This window comes from Labrus mixtus, chromosome 4, assembly GCF_963584025.1.
Source record: "Labrus mixtus chromosome 4, fLabMix1.1, whole genome shotgun sequence".
In the NCBI taxonomy this organism is placed as follows: Eukaryota; Metazoa; Chordata; class Actinopteri; order Labriformes; family Labridae; genus Labrus; species Labrus mixtus.
The window spans coordinates 15,927,992-15,954,218 of record NC_083615.1 but is presented as its reverse complement, the minus strand read 5'-3'; the positions used below and the strand labels follow the sequence as shown (position 1 = coordinate 15,954,218).

The window sequence follows — 26,227 nt, the reverse complement described above, 5'->3', positions numbered from 1 at the left end:
ACTCTCTCTCTTTTTCCCCCAACAATTCCTCCCTCCATCCCTGCACTGTGCATGCAGGCTGTAAATCACAATTAGGGGCTTCATTAGATATGGCTGATTTATTAAGTCCCAGTGCTTGTCTCTGGGCCTTTGAGCAATATATTAGCTGCCTACAAGATCTCATACATAGTTATGAGACATGCTGTTTACTGTATGGCATATAGGGTCATATGCCAATAGACATTAATTATTGAGTAAGACTCCATAGGTTAAATTAATTGCATCCAGATGATAAATCATTTGTGTATTTTTCCTCCTGTGATGCCTGCACTCTGCACTTTTGACAGCATATCTAAACGCTTGTCTCTCAATAACGTCAAATTGGCAACAGCATCAAAAATCTGTCTCTATTATCAGCGAGTGATCCGGCGTTTGAAAGGGTGCCAAGCATTTTGGAGCCGCATCCCAAAGGCTTTAACAAACACACTCCGGCATAGCTTGAGCTCTTGAACACGCACACATAAATCTGGCCTGCGTTCACATCCCAGTTACCCGGCTCTTTAAGTGTCCCTGGCTCACACAATACAGCTTTGTTCCCCCTGTAAATCAAAGTGCATTTATCACGCGGTGTATCAGCTACTGTCAACCATAGCCTGAAAACACAGCACGCAGATAAGCTGCTGTATGAACCCTCTCATGTCAAATAGTACTGCAAATGTACAAATACACACTTTTCTGACCTGCTATTCCTGTTTTCTGCAAATGTTAAATCCTTAAGTTCACGACTGTAGATTGGAAACACAGAAAAAACATCCTTAAAACCACAATCAACAACGTTTCATCCCTTCACATGAACCCAAAATAATTTGTTCCTCTCTCTTTCTTTGCGTCTTTTTCTCACACACACCAGCACTGCCTGCTCATCCCCTGGCACCCTCATGGGCAGGATCATTGTACCTCAAGGATATATGGAAATAGTTCTGGATTAGTTACAGCTTGAACAGGTGAGCTGTGACTTGTTCAGGCCTATTTTTAGAGAGTGTGAAATCCTATTGTTAAGAATAGAGGAGGGTTAACACACACAGAGGAGAAGGCAGACGGAAGAAGAGAGAGAAAGAGACTCTTCTATAACCCTTCCTGTTCTTAATCTGGACACTGATCTGGTCGGAGAAGAGATCAATTAGAGCAAGTCTGATAACGTATGCATGCTCGTAAAGTGACGTAAGATGAACATCACTTAGGGTGTCTGCCTCAGGTGTTTAAGTTCTTCAAAGGTTGCCTTTTGGTCGAACCTAGAGTAGCAATCAAAAGAAAGTGCTTTATCTCAAAATAATGTGCGTGAATGACTGACAGCTGTCATGGCACGCCTTCTTGATTTGCTGATAATTTGGGCTAAATTAATTCAGCCCACAGGCCAACATTTGGCCAATGATACAACTGAGTGTTGCAGACTCAAAGAAGCCAACTTAACATCTCTTAACTTAAGAAACAATCTATATTGCTCAACAGTGTTAACATTGTTGTAAAATAACTTAACATTTTTAAATAAACTAGATCGCCCCTTAAATAAAAAAGTACTGCAATCATAATGCTAATTCTGTGAGACCATTAATGGCAATTTCCAATAGGTTTTAGCATCAAGCTAACAATCTAAGATGTACATCCCGGTCCATCAGAAGTTTCTCCCGACCTGGAGAATAATTCACCAGCTGCCGGTGGTGTGTTCTTTGATTTAAATACAACATGCTGATCTTACATAGGAGCATGGAGTTTTAAATCCTTAAAAGAAAATTAACCAAAAGTTACACATAGACAGAAAAAGGTATCTGTATTTAAATTTCTGTATTGAAACATTTTTGCAATTTGAGTTACTTCTGACTTTTCTTTTCATAGGACATTTTGTCAAACCTACAGCTCAAGACATTGAAGAGGACTGAATATTCACATTTCATTTTTTGCATCAAAAATAACTTTAACAATGATTAAAATATCTAATAGTTGATTTATCTCTGATGGATAATAGCTACAGCTCCTATTCCGACAGCCACTAGATACAGTAAACTTCTGAGTTAACAGTTAGTGTAATTAAAGTGTTGAAACACGGGCTTGTATCCTCGCCCACACTTTCCTCTGGCTGACTCCTGGTACATGACTAATTGATGGTGACACAGAACAAAGGAGAAGATTAGGGGATTGAGTGTGTGACACACAGCCACAGGTCAGAAGGAGGTTTAGTCTCTAACTGATTACGCCGAGTGTCACCGGAGGACACAGCCAGCGCTGACACCTCTTCACTCTGCCGGGCTGCACGATCCCGGCACAGTGGGTCAGGTCTGCAGCTCGCCTAGGAAACTGTGAAACAAAAATACAGCACATGGACACATATCGCAAAAAGCTTCTAAAAGACGAGTGCAGGTGTATTTGCACCATGCAGAAGAAAAAGGTTAGCATAGATGTAACAGGCTTATGCTAGATTTACCTTCAGAAAGAGACATTAAAATCCAGTTAAAAGAAGGCAATATGTATGTTATGAGAAAATATATTTTTTGGTTGTTTCATACCATTGTTCAAACAAATGTTTAAATTAGGAAGACTAGAAGCTGGTACTTAAAGCTCCTGTGAGGAAATGATTGCGTTGATTTTGGTGCCCCCTGTGGACATACAGTAGTGGTGCATTTAATGGCTATGCTGAGTTTGTTTTACAACCAAACATCTCATCATGTCTTCTTTAAAAAGTCTAATATATCTCTCAGTGTAGAAATAGAAGGCAAGGCTGTTTCCACAGCTAGCTAGGAATCACTTTTTCTAACACCGACGCTCTCCTGGCAGCAGTTTAAGACATTAAAAATAACTTTATATTGGTAACCAATCTTAATGCTGATGGTCTCATTGTTTTTGAAGCTCGCTTGAGAAGCAACAATATTCATTTCAGTCTGTTTCATAATCAACTAAAAACTCACCACAGGAGATTTAACCTGATGAAAAAAACATAAAATTCAATTAAAACCATACACTAATGTGAAAGACAAGAATCTTGTCTTGTTGTTTCCGGCCTTATTTTTTAATAAAATCATTTTAATTAAGTGTAAAACTGCCTTAAACTTAAATCTATGACAAGCGTTTTAAGTTCATTCTAAAAATCCAGTGCCTGTATCAAATAAAAAGGTAGAAATTACTGCTCAATTGTCCACTTATTATTTGTGTGAGCTTGGTTGAACACTGTGCCATTAGTTTTAGTCGCTCAGCCTCTTTATCAGCGTTGCCTCTAATTGCTCGACGTCTCAGTTGATTTTGAAGCTAACCAGGAGCGATGTCATCCCTCGGCTCTCCCCACAATGGGACTCATTGGATTAGGTTCGAGCAGGCTTTGTTAAAAGCTGGTGCAAATCTAATCAAGGAAGAGACCTCAATTATGCTAGCATGTACTTAAACTATCAGATCGGTGAAAACGGAGGAGGGGGTCGGGCCAGTGTGGGAATGCAATCAGCAGCCATTAAGGTTGCTTCATTTTGGCTGATGGCAGCTTTAAAACGGGATGCAGGAGTTTTACTTTAATGAGAATACTGGAGACATGAGGAGGGGATGTTGTTGGTGTTTGGTGCTGAGCTGCATTCAGGGTCAGTCAAATAGTGTTCACAAATAGAGAGGGAAAACAGGTGTTGGCATTGAAGCAGAAAAATTGATGTAGAGGAGGCGCTTTGTGTGCAGACCTTCCTCCTTTTTACAGACAACACTCAAACACTGTTTTTTTAAAGTGGGTTGAACACAGCCTGCTAAGGAGCTGGGAATAAAGTCTCTCCAGCTACAACATGTTGTAGAATGTAAAAAGGTGAGGAAGCGTTTTGTTTGGAGAGAAGACAGACACCATGATCTAGGGACCAGGTGGTGTCCCCTGTAGCCCGCAGCACAACAGCTGAGATTGACCCTGACCGGCGACCTCTGTGACCCCTGACAGTTAAAACAGGAATCAATTATCCTGACTGTCAGCGAGTTCGGTGGCATTCCTAAACAGGAGGCCAGGAGTCCCAGCAGGTAGCATTTGTCACCAGTGAAATGAGAAAGTCGAACATTTATAGACACTGTATGTGAGGGAAGATTGTCTAACTGTTCTGTATTTCAATACTTTAAGACACCGTGTGTTTTACACTATACAATCTTCTTTATTTTGATGATATTATCGTAAGGACTGTAGCTTTAAAAAAAACTTTAGATCTGTCACAGGGAGGCCTGATTGGTTCATCAGATTGGTACCTCGTGGCAGACGGCCACAGATGACAGATTTTCTTTGTTCCTTTTTCAGAGAACATGACTTATTCATTTCTGTCAGGACCTAAAGACAATTTCAAACCAAATCTTAAAAAGTCTATCTGGAGAAAATGACCAACCCTGCCTTTAAGTGCTTATATAGATATATAATGTAGGTTTTGTGTGTCATTTTCATAGAGAGAAATAGACACTAACTGTTTATAATTCTGTTTAACAGTATGTTACACACGTATGACACACCACATCTGAAAAAGAACAGGGTCCACAGGGTTCACCGTACTCTCGCTTCACTGTAACATTTTACCCTCTCTTCATGTACTACACTTCCCTCCACTGCCAACTCCTTTACATTACGTGACCTCTTCTCTGCATGTGTGTGTGTGTGTGTGTGTCATGTGCTTTAACTAAAGCATCATCAGCAGCTGTCTTTTCATCAGGAGGTTAATGCTTAAGAATACAAGTGTGTGAGAAGTCGGTTTGATGTTTTGGGAAACAGTACATGATAGGAGGAATACAGAGAGAAAACTTCTAGTATTTTTTTAGAACGACACATTTTGGCTTTAGGTTAACAAACTGTCCTCTGATCAACTGTCAGCTCTTGAAAGCAGAATAAATGTAACTTCAATTTTTACAATTCTAGACCGTGTCATATATCTTAACTTTCCAATCTCCTTTGCTAACGCTGTCCCCTGTTAAAGCCATTGACATAAGTCCTGAGAGTATATTGCTTTGTTTCTTTGTTTCTTGAAAGGGAAACCTGGTAAAATCGTACAACAAAGATTTGTCAGCCCTCAGCTGTTGACTCGGCACCCACAGGTGCTGCACTCAAAATGACCCTCAGGCAACAGTTGATAACCAGTTGCAATGGCCACCCCAAAGTTTGTGTGCGCGTGTGTGTGTGTGTGTGTGTGTGTGTGTGTGTGTGTGTGTGTGTGTGTGTGTGTGTGTGTGTGTGTGTGCGCACAGTGGCCTCCATGTGTTGCTGAAAAAGAACATGCACCCCATCAGAGCAGCCTTCCCTTGCATAAATCAAAGGTTAAAAATATAGATCCATCCACACTCTGCCTCCTCATCTCGCCTGTGCATTACCTCATGAGAGGAGGATCTGCCTAAAGCCGCAGCGGTCGCACAACAGACAAAAGCGCTCATCTCCAGGAAGCCGCTGCCGCTGCCTGTGGTTTCAGAGCGAGGAGAAGAGAGGGGAAAAAGTGACTCAGCCCCACGGCTCCTTTCTTCTCCATGCCGACTTAGGGATAAACGGAGGGATAAAGCACAGGGGGAGATAATATTTAGAGCAGGCCCCATTTCAAGGGCAATAGAAGAGAGAAAGTGGGGTATGAGCTTGGGTGGTTTGGGAAATAGCCACGAGGCCGCTCTATACTGTTGCTGGCAAAGGGCCTCGCTCTGGGGATTAATGTGTAAGTGGGGAGGAACCGCTGCTGGCCCAGCCCTGCCTTAAAACTCCCAGACCGCTGCAGCTCCACGAGCCTCTTCAAAGCAAACCAGATGGGCCTCAGACGGGATGTTGATGAGGCATGAGTGTGCAAAACACAAACATGCATGCAAGCACAAACACAAATAAATTGACACAGACACAGGCTGGAAAAATACATAACACACAAACATATGTACTTGTTGCAGAAGAGCTGGTGAGCTGGCACGCATGAACGAATGTGCTGACTTGGAGCGCAGCCGCGTTAGACCGCTGAAGTTCACTTATCTTTTCCCCGCGACTAAATGGAGCTCCTAACCACAAACCTGCTTTCTGTCCACTACAGACCAAAGTGGACTTTTCATATGTGCGGATAAATCAGATCAATTAACTAAACGTCCGATGCTCAGGAGGACATAATAGCTCTCTGTTAACATAAGTACTGAGAAACAACACTAAATTTGGTTAGACGCTCCCCATTAGCAGCACTGATCCATCTACTACTGTAAACAGTGATGTTCACATTTACAGCCGGAGTATAAAGCAGAGGAGGACATTGTTTTTTGGGGGGGGAAGTTAAACAGGTAACCGCAGTGAGTTCATTAACCTATAAGCTCATTAGCTTCACACAAATCAGCCCAGTGGCTGCTTGCTGTCTGGTCACTTTTCTAACTCTTTGCAAATGACTGCCATTAGAGCAAGCATGTGTAATAACAGAGCTCTGCAAATAGGCCTGCCATGATGCATGCAGTCTTTTCTCAAAGTCTTTCCCACCGCTGATTAAAGCTACTTAAGACTTTGGAGGATCAACTCATCGTATATCTCAGATGCAAACTCCTCTATCTACAAAAGTCCTGCTAGGGTAAGATTTGTGTTCATTTATGGCTTAAGGATCTTAGTCTTACAACATTTTTTATTTTGGTAAAACAAATACAAATCTGGATCTACTTCTTCATGCTCCGTAGGTAAACACTGCAACCAAAAAGATCCTGTTTTATTGATGTCAGATCATGTAGAACATTAGTCATAGACACACCCCAGCTCTTCTGATCAAAGTCATTAGATACAGCATGTACTAAGTCAGGGGCTTGAATTGAAAATCCTCCACCACACAGCAGCCTCTTCAAAAGCCCTATAAAACAAAGCTCCCACAAATTGTTGCTGTCACGACAGGATAGGTATCCTAAGAAGACTGTAATTTTGTTAGGAGGGTCCACTTGTCATCTCACCGCCGTGTAATTAGATTTGGAAAGCGACTGCATGTTAAAAGAGACAATAATGTGATTTCAGGTTTCCAGATGAAGTGATGAAATTAGGGGAGTTTGATGGAATTAAAAATGGGACGCGGCGGTCCGGTTTTCCACGAAACAATTATTTCCTCCAACAAAGCACAAGTTAGGCTGAACACAGAAATGTACGAGGTCTATATTAATAATTGCTTTTTTGTCTTATTTGACATCTGTCCAGAAATAAAATATAATCTTCCAAAGCATCAAAACATGAAGGACATTCTGCCAGTTAGTAGCCTAAAAACATTTTAGGTATTTGTATCGAACAAAACAAATACATGCAGAAACTTTCAATCCCGTCGAACAAAAATGATCCAAATCAAATCTACCACAAACAGAATCTGTAGATTTACAAAATACTTCAAGTGTGAGCAAGAAGAATGTAGCCCAACTTAAGTTGAACATTTAATAGTAAAGCAGACTGAATTCATGTCTATTCTCCATCAAAACAACAAAACACAACTCCTGCTACCAAGCAGCTGCCTGCTAGCTGCCGCTGGTGTCAGTGTGGGACACAAAGCGCAGAACTAAAGTGGCCTCCCTCTGTTTAGAATGCTAACTTGTTAGCCACCTCATTCAGGTGGACCTGTCCTTCACTGTCTTTATAATCCTCCATATTAAGTATTCTCCATAGTCCTTCGTAATCCTGTGTACCACAATGCCCTTTAACTCTTTAGCAACTAGCATTCATTGGTTGAGAAATGTGCCACCAACATTATCTGCTCTAACTAGTTTATTATTAATACCAGAAGTAATCCATAGTAAATCAAATGTTGTGCCTGAGAATGATTCCGGCTTCCCTCTCACTTTTCTCACCAGTGACCTCTCACAGTATTATTTTGTGAACACTCAATAGAAGTCTGTGCTACAAACTGCCTGCAGGTCAGAGACTAAGCAGCAGGACAGAGATTACTACACTCAAGGAAACACACCTTGACTGTCCACTCTGCCACTGAGAATCAAACAGGCCGCTTGTTGACTTGGCTTTGGCCTGGCTCGAGGGCCACTAGAGAGGGCCTTAATACGTATTCTTAAACAGGCGGATTAGCCAGATGGTCAGATCACTCTTTTCTTCAACCACTTCCATCTGTACATTTCATGTGTCTCTGCTCAAACCATCAAGATTGTCCGCTGCAGCCTCGCCAGCTTAATTTGGGCTAGTGTTACCTACAACACTATTTGACTCCAGTTATAATCTTTATTGCTCACAGAGTGAAAGTCCATTAAAAGGCATACTGTAGGTCCCGGCGCTGAAAGGCTCCTGGAGTGATGCCTGTAAGAGTCTTTAAAAGAGCCCTTTCTTCACCCGAGTGAAAGCAGCTATTGAGGGTGCACAGGGCAGAAAACTAACCCGAGTGGAGGTCTGCATTTGCTGTGAAACAAATCAAAAGCGTTCTGTATGTGCCCATGGAGAGGAGAGAGGCAGTGGATATGGACACGTTTGCTCACTCACACACACACACACACACACACACACACACACGCTAGTTTGTTTGCTGCTCTGCAAACACAACTTAAGGAATTCAAACACTGACAAATCTTGCTCTGTTTCACTTTAAAGAACCAAATATGTGTTTTCATTCAAAAAATCTCCTTATGCGCCATGTGTTACAGAATATCATCCAGAGGGCCAAACCTGGGTTCAGCGTACAAGGAAAAGATATACTGCATGAATCAATAAGTGGAAACTTACGGAAATAAGAGACTTCAACTCCAACACCCTCTTCTCACTTGTGGATGATTTTAAAATTCATGAACGTCACCTGAAAAAGAGGAAAGAGGAAGAAGAAATAAATCAATTAGAGGGAGATTTCACACCATTTTGGAGATAGACAGAGCTCTTCTGATACTGAAACCAACATCAGAAAAGGATTAAAAAAAATTAGCATTGGAAAGCAAATAAGACAGCATATCTATGTGATACCATCATTTGTTAGTCCCACATATAAGTGTTTTTTTTGCTCTAAAACATTGATCCTAGTTTTACATATTATGGCTGCTAGTCAATGCGCTTACATGCACAGTTAAGTCGATCCACAGATTTAGTTGGACTACTTTCCTTGTCCCGGTATACTAGTCCGGGGGAGAATGGATTTATTAACATTAATAAGTTTGATTCCGCTACATTAGGTGGCCATATGCACCCTTTCAGCGAGTTACTTTTGGACCTTCTTCCAGTTGATTTTGTGAAAAACGTGGCAACATACAGGCACTCAAAATTACAATGTCAGAGTAGTCAATCTCGCTACTGATGTTCTTGTTTGCTTTTCTATGCCACATAGTGACACAGTATTGAATTCAGTTTTTTACATAAGCCATTAAAAGAGTCTCCTCACAGAGAAGTCTCTGTTTTTCAATTTAACCACAGAACCAGAGCTGGAATTCAAACATAACTTTTTACACTTCCATTATATTGGGTCACAGGAAAAGTCAGATAAAGATGTCTCCAGTGGAAGGTAAGAAAGTGTTTGTTTGTAATGTTTGAGCCCCTCTAATGGAAGAGCGTGTTGCCGTTGGAATCAGGATATGTTTAAACGAACACTACTCAAATTGTCCACATCCCGTCCACAAAACGAGGTTCAACTAAGTATGGAAATTTAAACTGTAAAGTGTTTCTGGACCAAATCCATTCTGGACCCACCTGAGGTCCCCCTGCAGTGGATGTTCAGGACAGAACAGAGATCCTCTGTGAGCCGAGCCAACCGAGGCTAACAAACTACAAACAGCGTGATTCTTGTACGAGGCTTTGAAGTGGAAAAATTGGCCACAATCGCTCCTAATACAGTTAGTGATGCCTGATATTTGCTTTCAAAAATTGATCTCAATGAGAGTAAAAAAGAAAAAAGGCTCTCATCAGAGTCATTCCTGGGATTCTGTGGCTATACCGGACCACTCTGAGAGCTAACCTGGGGTCAACCTTATTATAGCCTCACACGCACATAGTCACACACCACAAACAGCCATTTGCAAAAAACAAATAACTACATCAAAGAGGTCAAACTGCCGATAAGAGCTTTGAAGGTAGCGTGATCAGGACGGAGTGCAGTAAGCGGGCCTCAAATTAAGAGAGAGTACGGGGGTGGTCTTAAGAGACAGTGGAAGGCTGCTAATCAAAGAAAGAACTGTACGGGTTACATGGTAGATTCTTAAAGAAAGAGGCGTTTCTACAGACATGCAACAAAACACCGCGCAGCAGCACTTCTCTGACGCTATGCATCATGACGGCGCCTTAACACAACATCTAAGTCGTACAAAGAGCAAAACAAACTGGCCTTTGATTCCACCATTTGAGGCTAATTGAGAACAATGAAGAAGCCAACACTGGGCATGTCTGATCTTTTATTCATGTCCTTAATCAAGCAAATGATTCTCTTTTGGATGCATTTTTCTCTCAGGGCACAATTAAGCACAATTCTGACCGCAACTCAAAGGCTTGTGCACTAAGAAGTTCTCGTGATAATAATGATGATAACAAATAGTCTGCAAAAAACACACATTTGTGTGGAACATCCCTGTAAACACTTCTTGAAGATGCAACTTCTTTCTTTCTTTCATTTTCAAAAAGAGCAGAGTTGCACAAGATTTTTTTTTTTTTTTTTTTAAAGTTAGCCGAAAGCCACCGTCTTAATCGAATGACTGCGAGGAGGAATCCCCTGAGCGCCGTTCACACTCTGCGGCTTTCGATGGCCCGTCTGAACACGTTCCAGATGTCTGCAGAACCAGTTATTCTGTTTCCTCTCCTTTTTTTTTTTTTTTTTAACCCCCCTCTTTACCCCCCATTCCTCTGCTCCACACGCCCTGCCACTCATCTGCAGATGGCAGATCTGACACCTGGAGGATGCTGGGTAATCAGTGAGACAGCTGGCTGCCCAGTAGAGGAGAGTTGCTGCTAGAACACACAGACACACTTACATGCAAGAATCCTGCAGAAAAGAGATCATACATTTCTGCACCAGCTGACATGAACACATGTAAATACATCTATATTCAGAGAGTGCACTTTAATAGGATTAGGGAGGGTGCAAGGAGGACGAGGAAAACACTGTAATTTATAATAAATGTATTTATGTAACTATCTGTGTGCAGAGTTTAAGTGTTTGCATAATGCAGTTATAGAGGGTGTGGCCGCAGAGTTCTGAATACAGATTTAAATACCTGCCTCAGTACTTTTTCAAGCTCTTACATGTGCATTTAAACTCTGTGTGAACCTTTTTTTGTATTTGCATTTTCAAAGCAGGGACAAAAAAATGAACAAAGTAGAGTTTGATAGTTTATTACGTATCATCATCCGCTTTGCTTTCAGTTAAAATGTTGTCGAGAAATGACGATTTCATTATTTCAGCAAACTGTAATGTCAAATTAAGATGTATGAATTTATTCCTCACATATATTAGCTTTTTTTATTATATAAAGCATGACAGGTGTTTAACTATCTATGCAACTTTTTTGGTTGCGTCCTCTAGAGCCTGTACGAAATATTTTGAAGTACATCATTTTGTAAATTTCCATAATGGCAAGATGATATCATCAAAAATGATAGTACTTTTATCCAAACTTTGATTCTAAAAAGTCATAAAAAAGCCACTGACAAAACTACCTGACAAATAGAGGGATGCCCTTCTTGGGAGTAACGGGGGTCTAGTTGAAATATGTACCTCACAGGGGGAGACTGTCGGACTGGACAGGGGGCTCTCAGGAGGCAGGACATGACGTAAATAGAAGATCGGGGAAATGGCAGACGAAGCATAGCAACAGAGTCTGATGCTATGACAACAGTTCTTGTTTTTATATCCAAGCTATAATTAGACTTATTCACTGTATCCACAGATGAATGGTAAAGAACATACTCACAACATAATCATATCAGTTAACCCTAACTTCATGCAGAAATGTAAGGGGGCTGGCAACTCGGGTCGGGTGACCAGCTATTTGTCAGGAATTATTATGGCAGGACATTTTCAGGAGTTTGTGGAAACACTAGTTCAGTTATCAAGCAGTCCGTGCTCAAAGAGACTCATATATAGACTCTCTCTTAGACAACAAGCCCACATTTGTTCTTGGTGTGTAAATGTTGCGCTTGTTCTTTCCTCTTTACATTCAAACTCTTTAAAAACACACAAATTGTGTTATTTCTCTTAATTTTCAAAGTCACTAGGTCTGGGTCTGGGTCTGTGTATGTGGGGGGGGGGGGGGGGGGGGGGGGCTGACATGAGCAACAGTATAAAGTCATTCCATCTTTCCTCTGACAACTGCAGGAAGTAACAGCTACCTTTTTGGCCCTCTGTCCAACAGCTGTAAAACAGCACATGTTACCCTGCCGTTAAGCCAGCGGCAGAAAAATCCCTTCGAGCGGCTAAACGAAAGGACAGAGACTCACTTTTGGAGAAAGCCAAGCCGGAACATCATAGCCTTACAGATAGTAATACAAGAGAGGTAATACGACCTCTCGACGTAAGATACGACGCAAGACAAGGAGGTATGCTGTGTATTATAAAGAAAGAGGGCTGCACCTGCACAATGAATGCACACATTCACACAACAAAATATGCAGCACTGTCCCAAATGTTGTCTTGTTGCAGCTGTCAATGCCACTTGTGCAGACGCGGACACTCTGGAGTAAGAACAATGGAACTCTATGAGACAGAAGCTCTCTGAATGAGCTTAGCACCACATGAGGCTCCGCGCTGCCACTTCCATGTCTGCACCATAGGAAACAGAGTATGCTTCCAACCAATCATATGGGCAATTAAACCAGAATGAGGTTCACTTGACCCATACGTGATGAGCTGATAGCACACACTTGCTATCAGAGGAGTGCTGGCCATTTTGAACAGGCCAAATAATGATTCTCAGATTAGTGAGAAGAGTTTTCTCTGCAGGGCTGCAGGCAAACACAGTGTTTCTCTGTTATTATGCTCTAATATTGTACCGCATTTCACACTTTGACGACTGATAGATGAACAAATGGGAAGGTTCAGAGGTCACTACCTGAGGAAGAGCCGAGTCGGTCTCAAAACATTGTGTTCGTTGAATACACATAGCTAATAAATAAGTAGTTAGCATCTTGTACTAATTTGCATATATATACAGTATATTTACTCTGTCTTGATGAAATTCACTGCCAAAGGTTTTTTATATACCTAACACAGCGAATATACCGGGTTAATGTTTGAATACTTTTTCTGACATTTTCTGCAGACAAAGCAGTCAAATCTTTCAGGACTGTTACATTCAAAGGTAGGAAAAAAGGCATGACACGATAGATATCATATACAGGTCCAAGGATGAATGATTGGTTGGGTTGACGTGTAATTGGGTTTAGGCCATAGACTATACAGAGCAATAGCTACCTGGGAGTGAAGCCAAAATACTCCCAGGTATTGCAGAGCTCCCCCTGCTGACTGGCCGCAGTTTAGGCCATAAACCCGACTCCTCCATGTTAACAGATGAGAGACAGGCCAAGCTACAAAGTTGAAATACGTGTCAAAATGAAGCTCAGTATAAGTTCAAGCAAAACGACTGTTTCATACTCATTTATTAATTCATCATCATTCATTCATGTTACTCCCTCTCTCCCTCGATCTTCCTGCTCAGATGATCAGCTGATTAGGGGCTTTTACTCTTTAAGGGCTTAACCAACCAGATTCCACAATGACCAATCGTCCTGCTGCTGCTATCAAATTTTAAAATTCATTCTCCTCTCTCTCTCTGTCAGTTTGTTCGCTGCGACCCTCCTCCATCACAGACTCATGCATTCATCTTTACAGTGTCCAGCTCCTGAGAAGCCCCCTCCTCATCACATCCTGCATACTTCCATCACCACCACCAGGGTCTAGACTCCATCAGGGGGTATCCTATCGTGCTGTCGGCCTCACTACTACTTCAATTATATGCAAACATCACGATGGAATCAACGTGAGACTTTGCAATTTTTTTTTTTTTTTTAAACTTGTGAAATAAAAAAATACCGTGTGAGGGTTATTTTGGCTTCACTAACAACGACAGGACACAACAACTTGCTGTCTATATTTATACACACCCAATGGTTCAGGCTGATAAAATTGCTTAAGATTAGGGAAAGATGATGTTCTATTGTAAATATTTTATGGTTGTGATGATAGATAAGACAGTGTTGCAGATATGCATGTGGGTGGGCAACCCGCTGCCTCAGAACACCTTTAATAAGAGGAACCAGGGAAGGGGATGTTTGCATGAGTGAAAAGCCTTTGTGTTCCTTTCACAAAAGAGCTAGGTGAACATTACAGAGGCTTAAGTGACAACATGTATTCTCTCCTAAGTCGCTGCTAACATGAAATATAGCTAAAGCAAAGGGAGGGAGGGCGGGAGAGGGTTGGTAGGGGCAAGCGCCAGCACATACATCTAAACCTCACCCCTCTGCTCGCCTCTACCCCGAGGAGATTACATTATTGCTCTCGCCATTGTCTCGCTCCTTCAAGACAAAGCCTGTTCCACTGTGCAAACAGCGCGCCTTGGAAAGATTGTAAAAACAAGAGGTGAATGTCAAAGGCAGACGTGAATAGGATCTCTCCCTTCTTTTGTCGAGCTAGTAAGGTATGCACAAACACATCGCTGCGTGACAGAGAAGAAAGAAGGGCCTTGTGAGGGAAGGAGCCGGAAAAAGTTGAAGCGTCTTCAAATGAAAAGGCCAATACCGTGAGAAGTCTCCTGCCTGACTCCTGGGTCTATAGAAAACCCCCTCCCCTCAACAAGTATTTGGATGAAAGACCCCCAAAACACACAGAAGGCATTAGGCGAAAGACGAAACAAAAGGCCTGGAATGATGACCTGCTACAAAGAGAAAAAAGCTACGATTTTTTTTACCTTAAAAAAATAGAATGTGCAAAATAACAAATTCATTAAGCAAATTCAATTTCATTCATTTGCTGCAAAGTGATATCAGATGTATGAAGAGCAGCCAACCACTGCTGAGCTCCCACTGTCCCAGCCTGAAGTCAACCCTGTCACGACCCAAACAAGGCTTTAACTGTCAGGGGCAATAATGAGGGCGACCTCGGCTCCCTCTAATTTACAAGGCCAGCGCCAGGCTGTAATTAATTGCTGCGTGCATAAATGTAAATGAGTCCACTGGGGAAGTAGAGGGAGAGAAAAAAACGGCTGTCAGGCCAATATTCCAGCAGGGAGCAATCTGCGAGAGAGGGGAATGATTTAGAGGACAGCGCACAAATCTGTTGCTCCGTAAAGCCCGGAGACGTAGCTGAATGTGAGGGGAGGCTTGTGGAGGTGGTGGGGGTGGTCAATGGGAATGAAAAAACTGTAGAGGCAATAAATATTACATCTTTTATTCTAACCTTCTCCTCCCCCCATATGTCTACAGTTTGTATTCATAAAAGAAATCAAACATAAAGTTTATCTCCTCTGCCAGACCCAGACTCCCCCTCCAAACACTGCTCTTACTTGTTGCACACATGTTTTTGGGGGGGAGAATTAATATTTCATTTCTATGATGCAAAATTTATTAACGAGAAAAACTTTTTCCCTTTACTTATTTTTTCCATCGTTTTTTTTCTTCTTCTTCTATTCCACTGCAGTCTTGTTGCCCTGTTGGAGGCTGAAACAAACTTCTGCTCGGCCACTCGTCAGCGAGGTCCAGCCTGAAGAGTGATTACATGGCTAACGGTTATTGATCCGATATCCACTGAGCTGCATTTTACAGTCCTTGGTATTCTATGATGCCACTTACATTTTGTGTCCCAGCTCGATTTGGAGCTGCTTATCAGAAGAGGACATTATTTCTAAGCTTATATATTAAAAATAAATGGAGTAAGTGCTTTATTTAAAGTAACATTTACACATTTACACAAATTGGCAGAATGGTAAATGGTAAATGGACTTCAGCTTGTAGAGCACTTTTCTAGTCTTCTGACTACTCAAAGCACTTTTACACCGCAGGTCACACCTACACATTCACACACTGATCCCATTCATACACATTCATACATTCATACTCCGCCAACAAAGCAGAGGGAGCAATTCAGGGATAAGTGTCTTGCCCAAGGACACATCTGAAATGTGGCTGCAGGAGCTGGGGATCGAACCCCCAACCTTCCAGTTGAGAGACGACTGACTCTACCAACTGAGCCACAACCGCCCCATAATGAAATAGACACCAAAAGTCTGCTTGTGAATAGCAATAGAATAGCACAAAGCATACAAACTACATTTGATTAGATGACCCCATTTAGAGAAAAACATTTTATTATTCACGCATTGTACATCTAAAACACAATTTCTGTTTGTTCTCAAAATTTAAATGCAATGCTACATGCAAACTATGCACCAGGTAAAAAAATCATATGATTGGTTGCAAAATGAATTGTGTAATAGCCCAATATATGCCATGATTAATCAATGCCCTATTTTAACCCAATATCTGGAAGTTAAGAGACACCAAATTTGCAATACTTGGAGATTTGCTTGAACTTAGTCATAAGACTTTTGAGAATCGACTTTTCTACCACATTGGTATGATGTAAGGTTGATTTGGGTTTCCAGAGCTTAAATGAGATGTGTGTTTAAGTTAAGTCAAATTGGTGGGTTGTTTCATTTTCTTTCAGCGGACACACACCATAAGTCCCTCCATCATCACTACTATTATCGTGTACCTCCACCAGCAAAAGTCTCAGACTTGCACAATGACAAAGAGCACATCAAATCAAAGGCGAGGCAGGCAGAAGGGATATGTAATCATTTATGGCAGCTACAATAGCAGCTCTCATTCATAAATCTCCTGCACAAAAGGCCCCTGCTTAACTCTCTTTGTGTGCGCCAGGAACAAACAGGCACACAATCCATTGTCCATTGAAACCTGCACAAATGTGAGGAAAACACACGTGAAATCCACAATGTATGGGTCAAAGTATAGTGACACTTTAAGACAAACACACACACATACACACGGCGGGCCCTGCAGCAGCCACAATAGCGTCTTTATGACATAAGCTTCTTTTCACTACAGTGCTTTACAAAGGCAAATGAGATTTTTCCTATAGAAGGCCTCCAGCAAAAACAATTGACATCACAGGCCAGCCTACGTATGTTTCCCATATTAAACAGGGAGACACAGTGTAAGCTGCTTGAGAAGGAGACTAAACAGCTTGCTGAGGCAGCGATTTTCTCTCCTGTAGAAGCAGGCCCTCCTTCAGGGAACCATGGACTGCAGGGACCGTGGCAAACGACTGTTTTATGTGGTTACACACACCGGCTGAGAGCCAAGACAAATGAACTACCTCGAAACAATGCTGTCGTAGGGTTTGACCTGATTGGTTGTTTCCAATGTCATCTCATCTCAGGCTGAACTGTAAAACAATGTTTGCTCCCAAAATATCATGTCAACAGAAGACGATTAAAAACTCCAACCAGGTGGTTCCGGTTAAGAGCCAGAAAATCTCTTCTAAAGAATCACACAAGAGCTCACATATTTATTAAAGCCTCACAAGACTAAATCTCAATATTTAGTGTCTGTGTGCTACGATATTTTTTTTTAACGGCAGTTTAGTTCCGTAATAATAATAGACTTGCTAACATTATAGAGACATAGCCAGCATTGCAATTGTAGCTTTGGAACAAATAAGGGGCATCTGAGCATCTGAGTGATGCTCAATATTTTATTCTTATTAACTTGGGATAGCAGAACATTTTGAAACGCATCACTCATGTTGTTTTCACAAATACATTCCTGAAAATATCTAGTAGATTTCAGGACAGCCTGTCCCTGAAATCCCAGTTTCCAAATACAATGACTTTTTAGGTTCCAGGGTTCTTGCTTCCTCCTTTAATTCTCTTAATTTTGAATCTGACGGCCTCAAACATACATGTCAGGTTCTGCACTCACTCAATGTTGCATGCACCGTTGTTCTGTGCAGAGCCAGGCAGATCAGCCCTGCCACACTGGCTGTGTGTTTATTAAAGTTTTTTCTCTCTAGTACTTTTGTAGCTGCTTAATGAGACTTTCAACTCTCGATGCTACTGTTATATAAGTGTATCTTGCATTTCTAATGTGTGAAACCCTCGGGCACAAATGTCAGCAGGCCACCATGCTGCCATCCTTCCCACCATCTAAAGTGTGTTAGATTACGTGGCGGAAACCTGAGGCCTGAGCACCGTCAGCTCGATACCCGAGCCAGCGCCGCTCCTCTGCAAAACCCCGTCATCGCTGAACAACACAATCCACACTTGTGCTAATCCAACAGTGTGCAGAGAACATAGCATACCATTTATACAAATAGACATGTCGGGAGCATGTCATGTATGAATATGTTCCCATGCACTGTACAGCCCTGGGAACTTCATGACACAAGGAATGAACCTGTGTGTTTCATGAAGACGGGCTGCTTTCAGAGCTGTCCGTCAAGCTGAACATTTCTATTCTGAGATACCCAGCTCCCCTCTTTCTCTTTTTTTTACCATTTCCTCCATCTCTCTACTGCAAGCCAAAACATTCACCACCATCTGATCATGACAACTGCTCGATTAAAGGCTTCTTTACGGCCTGGAAACCATGGCAACGCCCTGCGTAGACAAGCTGGCCCGAGACCAATCAGATTTCGGCTTTGGTGGGTGGGACCTCTGTATCTTGGCCCTCGTTGCTTCACCACAGGGACATTTCGGAGGCCTCGCACCCCGCACCACACTGCCACGCCCCATTACTCCAAACCACGACGAGCAGTAAAGTGAAGGTTAGCCAGCCCGCTTTAAGAGGAGGGTGACACTTGGGCGGATGGGAGGAGCAGAATCAAATTATGAAAGCAGTGTAAACATGAGCTCAGAACAATCACACCAGGCTTGTTTGCAGCTGTTTAAACGTCTCAATTGATCTATTGCACTTTGTTTGTCGAGGTGAGAACAGACATCGACATGCTCCATCACTACATTAAAACTCATGAGAAGAGGGGCCTTGTCGAGGTTGATCACAAATTAGATGCATGAACATTTCAAAATGTGGGCATTCACCAGTGTACAACTGAAGACACTACTCAGTTGCATCATGGGAAAATAGGGTAACTTTGAGCATTTCTTTCAAAGGTCAGAAAATTAAGGATATCAGAGCTGCTGCTGCTTCATTTTGTACAATTTGTTATGTAATCTGTCCTTAAAAAAAGTCCCACAGTTATGCAAGTATAGTAATGAACTGCTGATGGACACTTTTAAATATGATACCATATGATTCCATACGATACCATAAGATACCATACGATTCAATACCATAAGATACCATACGATACGACATGATACACTATTGTCTCCTTGTGGATATTTGTCTTGGACACTAGTCATGCACACATTGAGCTGTCCCTACAAAAGAATCAGTCAAAAAGGGCCGTAATAGGCAGTAAAAACAAAAAGAGGCAAAAAGCAGCAGCACCTAAGTCTGTCACATGCAGAACACTAGTATACAACTCTTTTGCAGTTTTATAAAAGGAATTCTCTATTTTTGTATCAAAACATGATACCAGTCGCTTATACAGAAAGAAGTTATTGTCAATGTTACTGATCCACTTCAGAAACATCCAATTACTATCCGACCTTGTTTACACAATGCACCAATTATTAAGTCCTGTATAATAGAGCACATGGAGCTAAGAAAACAAGTTATGTGTGACTGTACATCCTGCTCATTTCTTATGCCTCTTAAAACTTGTTGTATTATTTACAACGCTGTTTGAATATAATGCATCACAGCCATAACGGGTGCTTCTGGCTTCTGGTGGTCTAAACAGCCGTTTGCCACTTTCATCAGCTTCTGTAAGAGACACATTTGAAGAGCACAGGACGCTGTATCCTCAAGCACAAACATTTCAGCACATTTTGTTCTTATTTTCCAGGTTTTAAAAGACCAGTTTTTTGCTGAAGGTTTCTAATGAAAGCTGCAGTGTTGTACTACAAGGGCTCTGGAGAAAACATTTGTCAAGATTACTTGTCTCATGAGAAATGGCATGAGCATTTACAAGCACCAGCAGAGTGTTTCGTGCAACATTAACAACAGACTTTTATCAATAGGTAGAGCAAATAATATTTCTTTGTTTGTTTTAACCCGCAGGGAGTGCCTGAGGGGTGGGGTTTATGTGTCATGACAATTCAGAAAGAGTCAGCCTCGGCTGTCAGCCCCACAAAAGACAAGTCAATGTATCTTTAAACACTTTCATTTGATTGTCAAAACTTTCAGGCACTCTTATTGTCTTACATATCAAACCCCACCCATCTGGTTCTTAAGCAGGATAAACCAAACCTGCAGATGTTTGCTCATGACACCCACTTTCCCATATTGGCTCCGTGTTAAGCACACTGTAGGCCAAGTTATTTTAGGACACTTATTCTGAATAGTTCTGTTACTGAGAAGAGAACCCCTTTACATCGCACACATTTCCATGAACTTTTCTGCATATAGCAAGGAAGAAACCCACCAAAAACTGACTATTTGAAGACTGCTTGAAAAATACAAAGAGAGAGAAGTCAAATGGAAAAGACTGAAGCTTTGAAAAGTCCTGAACATGCAGACATGCTTTCATTTGATTTCTCTTTTCTGTAAAATCAGCAGCAGCAGTTTAATCGGCAAAGCATCTGCTGCTGCTGCTGCAATCCAAGGCCGTGACTGACAGATAAAGAGCCACTTGAGCGCGAGCGTCAGTCACCTGGTCACCCCATAGTACTGTTAGAAATACCTAAAGTCTGCACTCTGATTGGCTGAAACCAAGAGAACACTTTAATCTTTTAATTTTATGTCCTTTGAGTTAGCAAAGAATCAACTGTATTGGCAGATGTATCTCCAGGTATCCTTCTTTGCTCCGGGCGAAGCTTAATCGGCAAATCACGTGCAACAGAGGAAAAAACACATCTGAATTATGTCTTTTTTACTCTGATAAAAGTGAAACATAAAGTTACAATGATGGGATTTCCATGAGCCAGTAGACATGAATAACAACATTTGAAGGTAATGGGTTTTGCAAAAGCAACAGACATTTTTGAGATATGTTTCTGTTGGAGTATTCAGATCCAAACCAGTTAATTAGTCTTTGTTCTGTCTTTTAAAAAAGTAAAATAACGCTGCTGTGAGGAGTTATTAGCTGATTATGAAACAGACTTAAATTAACATTGATGCCTCTCTATGACCCTCCAAAGCAAAATCCATCAGCATTAGGATTGACCATGTCTATAATGTCTGAAATATCTGGTTCAGGGTCGCTGTCAGAAGTAGTATTTAACTGCTTACTGTTGAAACTTTTTAACCTTTGCCAGGGACATTTTTTTTTTTTCGAATGATTCACTTGACTGTTTTAAGAAAGCAGGATGAGATGTAGGGCCTGTGTCCAGTAAGACTGTCACTTTCTCAATAAAACAACTTTGAAGGAATTTCAACGATGACACGGTACAATATGACCTGCTGACGAGAACACCCGTTCAGAGCGTGCAAAGGTCCCTGGTAATATTTGCAACTCACCTTGGAGAGTTGTTTAAACTCACAAAGCGGCAGCATATTAACGTCATCCACATTTTCAATACTTGTTTTAATCTTCATTGTTTTAATGATCGATCATTATCGAAAAGTACTTAAGCTTTTAAAAAATTGTTTTTGACATATTTTTAACCAATCGCTGCAGTGACCAAAGACAAAGAGACTGCTGTCAAAATTGCAAAATAAATTGGGATAGAATATATTTAAGGAATTTAAACAGTATGCAGGAGTTTGTCTCCATATTTTGTGAGTTAAAAACAAGAAATGTCCCAATATTGAGAGCCGACTTTAGGAAATCTACCATGTTTATATATAAGAGGTGCGATTGGTTTAGTTTATGTGGATTTAAGCCACCCTTCTCAATCGGCAAAATGCCAGGTTTTAGACTGCGTTAACAGTGCAGCAGGCATTTTTCAAAGGCTCTTGTGTAAACCATACAAGTATAACTCTTTGTCTTCTGCAGGTACATAATAGCCATTGTTAATGTTGCACACAACGGTGACACACACCCTGTGTGGCCAAAGAAAAACGGAGGGTGAAAAGAGGTGAGGAGAAGGACGAACAGCATGAACTTAAGCTCGTCGGAGCTGATCAGGCCAAAAGATAAAGATGTGAAATGAGGAGAAGGAAGGCGAGAGAAGGAAGGAGTGAGGTAGTGCTGGTATGTCAGGTAAGGTCTCTGCTTTCTTATTGGCTGGTGGGGAGCAGGTGCTGGAGATTCAGCCACAGAGAGAAAATGTTGGCCCGAGCATTGAGAAAGAGCAGAGAAGAGAATAAGTGCGGCTGCTTGTTATTCTCGGCTCTGGATAAAAACGAGAGCGCTGATTCCAAGGTTATGTGCTGGTGGAGAACAGAGGAGAGATCCACAGAGACGTACGGCCACCCAGCAGGACACACACTCTCCCTATCACACAAACACACACACACACACACACACACAGTGAAGAACGAACATGTATGCAGGAATTAAAACTACCTTCACAGACATAATGCACAGACACACCACACAAAAAAGTGCTCATTCATCTGCAGCTGTGCAAAAGTACATGTGTACACACACACACACACACACACACACACACAAACACACACACACGCATGCACACACTCACAACTTATTGGCTCTCCTTTAACACATTTCCACATGCAGAGTACACACCTTAAACACACTTAGACATGCACACGCACCTTCAGAGTTTTTCACATGCAAACACACACATAAAACACACTATATCTATAAATGTGTTTTATGTGCATGCACCTTTAAACACTCTTAAACTCACACAAGCCGACGTACACATGCGCACATTACAACACACTTACACATACACCCTTAAGCATACCTAAAAAGCACACACATACACACCAAACTCACACATGTAAGTTAAACACACCTTCCCATGCACTCACATTCCTTGAACACATTGACACATGCACAACACACACTTAAAACACACTAAGACATGCACGTCTATTTACACATACACACACATTAAACACACTTACAAATGCACTCACTCACTGGATTAAATGGCAATTTGCACATGAGCACACTTGGCCACACACAGAGGAAAATTTGACGGACCTGTTCACGTCAACAATCAAGAAATAAAATACATACACACACATAATACACACACACACCTTAGATTGCATTGTGGTTAAGAAACTTATGGGCATCTGCCAGCGTGCTTCAAGTGCTCATTCTCCTGGGGCCTCAGCCTTTCTTTTTCTGCAGCAACACTGCAATTTGGGTGTGCCGTCAGGCCAGAGATAAGTATAGGCTGACTAATATGCACTTAGGACCCAGGGAGAAATACTTACAGCTAAATGTTTAATTTGTGTTTGTACAACACATGTCCAATTTGGGGGCTGGTGTCTTTTTCAAAGAGCCCGACAGCAAATAATTAGGACTGTACAGATCGGCCACAGGCTTAAAATGGTGGAGCGACGGTTTTCCAATGAAGGTGAATGACATCTTGAAACAACAACATGTGGAAACACTTAAAACTGTAACACCGCGGTTGGCGATAGCTCCACAGACAGTGAGAAACACGACGAGTCCATCCTCAAACTGTATGTGCTTCCTTTGCACAACAAGGTGTCGCTGATTTCTGATGAAAATCAAACCGACTGTTGATACCTCCCTTCACTCAGCTCACCCTTTCTTTCAGCCATCAAATATCTCCATCTCAGACGTTCAAACTGCCTGCACCTTCCCTCTCTCTCCTCCAGTCAAGATTCACTCTGTGCCACACAAAAAAAGGCCTCACCGAGTCCAGGAAAAAAAACAAACAGAGTGCATTGACTCCCTTTTGCAATTTTCACGGATCAACATTCAACAGAAAATAAAATAAATAGATATTTGAATTCTTATGTAAAATAAAAGTAGAGATTTTCTTAAAATAAGAACAGGGACTGCATGGAAAGACTCAGATGATTTATATAATGAAGTAAAAAAATGCATAGAAATAAAACATATGGTCAATACTTTAGTAGTTTAAGTAGATATGACTAAAGGCTTTGCACACACATACTTAGGTCACCCCTTCATAAGTCATTGCCCCAGTGCGACCACCCCAGTCAAAAAAGTATGGAGCTGCCCCAACATTTTTTTTTAAATTGTTTTTTAGTTTACTTTAAAGTAAATCACAAAACAATCACAACCAAATAGAATGTGAATACACTGCCTCTCTTCACTGCTGATTACATAACTTGCTGCTATCAATCATGCCAAGCCACTTTAACCATCACTTGTCACTTCACCATTCATATTATACCCCCAATTTTCTATTTATTTATCTAATCTATTCTGATTAAATTTTTATTTTGTTTGACCTTCTTCTACTTGTCTTGTGCTGCTGCAACTGGGGCTCAATAAAGTTGTATTGATATGCAGCACACACACCGAGTAGCGTAGTCAGAACAACTTTATTGACTCTTCCTCGAGTATCCTAACATCCAGAACAGGATGCACATACTGCCCCTAGTGGCAACACTGTACTTAACAGTACTTATCAATACATCTCCCTTTTTCAACAGAAGATGATATTCATCTCAACATAAATATTGCATCTTTCAGACAGGTAATACAACGTAGCCTGTATCATAAACAAAACTCTTTAACAAACTTCATTTATTTTTCCCGTTCTTTCACATCTCTTCTATCACTCTTTTTGGTCTCACAATTAGTCTCTTGGACACTTCTCTTTGTGTTACATCACTGTTCATGTTTTTGTCTGTCACTGCTGTTTTAGGTGTGTCAGGTGGTTGGTCATTTTGACTCAGCATCTTTGTGTCATTTGTGTTGCTGTCCATTACTCTGAAAGAATGATTTTGAGGTACTTTCAGCAAGTGTCTTCTGTTGCGTCACAGAGTGTTTCCATGTTCAGTAATCACCTCATATGACCTTGGTGTTGTCTCTCTTACCACTTTTGCTAGCGGTCCCCACTGTCCATCACATCTCATTCGCACTACTTCTTCTTGTGCATGTGAGCTCAGTGGCTTAGCTGTTCTGTCATATGACTCAGTCTGTTTCGCTTGTGGAAAGCTTGGCGCCTTCCTCTCCATCTGATGTTTTGCAGATGGGAGTCTTGTCCTGAGCTTCTGTCTCATCAGAAGTTCTGCAGGTGAAAGTCCCTTCTCCAGTGGTGCTGCTCTGTAGTTGAGAATAGCCAGGTAAGGGTCTTCCCCGGCTTCCGTAGCTTTGGTTAGAATGCGTTTCACAATTTGCACCCCTTTCTCCGCCAGCCCATTCGATTGTGGGTAGTGAGGGCTTGACGTAATGTGTTCAAATCCATATTTCGCAGCAAAGTCCTTGAAACACTGGCTGCTGAATTGCGGTCCATTATCACTGATAACAGTCATTGGAATACCATGGCGTGCAAATATTGCTTTGGTGTGCTATCAATCATGCCAAGCCACTTTAACCATCACTTGTCACTTCACCATTCATATTATACCCCCTATTTTCTATTTATTTATCTAATCTATTCTGATTACATTTTTTATTTTGTTTGACCTTCTTCTACTTGTCTTGTGCTGCTGCAACTGGGGCTCAATAAAGTATTATCCTATCCTATCTTAATATGATGTTTAGCTCTATCAGTTGATCCAATTAAATCTTTTAAGTGTATTTCACATGTAACCTTAGCATGTTTGTTTTCAGTGGGAGTAAACCGGAGCACCCGGAGAAAACTCACACCATGAGGAGATAACTCTGCGCTCATGTCTGCTTATACTCACAGGCAGCACTGCTTAAAAGTTCTGCTCTCATATGTTAAAGCCTTGCTTGTCTGTCGCAGAGTGTCGAGGCAACTTAAGTGGCTTAGGTTCCCTTTCATAAAAGTAAACCATTGCATCGTAGTCAATTTCCCTTTTGCCTCGTGGAACATCTGTCATATTTTGATCTTCTGCGTTCATTATTATTATTATTATTATTATTGTTTTCATCAAACCTGTACGTCCAAAGGTGCCCCCATTCGTCCTTACTGCTGCTGTGACAAATGATAGATGACAGGCGGTAAAACTCTGATCTTCCATCGTCTACAGGAATATATAGATAATGAGATGGGATCACAGGTTTACTACGTTCAAACACATCTAAGGGGGTTCGAGGCAAGAAAAGGGTTACAATGTCTAGGCAATTCCAGTTTCTTTCTACCATCATAAGGGAGCCACATCGGGTACACGTCATCACGCTTTCGCTTTCCTCGATTCCAAATGTAAGAAGAGAGGAAATCGACATATGCGCACCCACTGGTGGTAAAA

General features: G+C 41.4%; 1 protein-coding gene across 6 annotated transcripts in view; it reads right to left on the bottom strand.

Moving 5' to 3' along the window:
- The window catches only part of LOC132972902 (transcription factor SOX-6-like), a 124,316-nt gene that overhangs the window by 93,943 nt on the left and 4,146 nt on the right, over positions 1 to 26,227 (bottom strand). For all 6 annotated transcript variants that reach the window (XM_061036044.1, XM_061036043.1, XM_061036045.1 and 3 more), the window contains exon 2: positions 8,660 to 8,729. The gene's annotated coding sequence lies outside the window, so the exon portion shown is untranslated. The remainder of the gene's footprint in view (positions 1 to 8,659; positions 8,730 to 26,227) is intronic.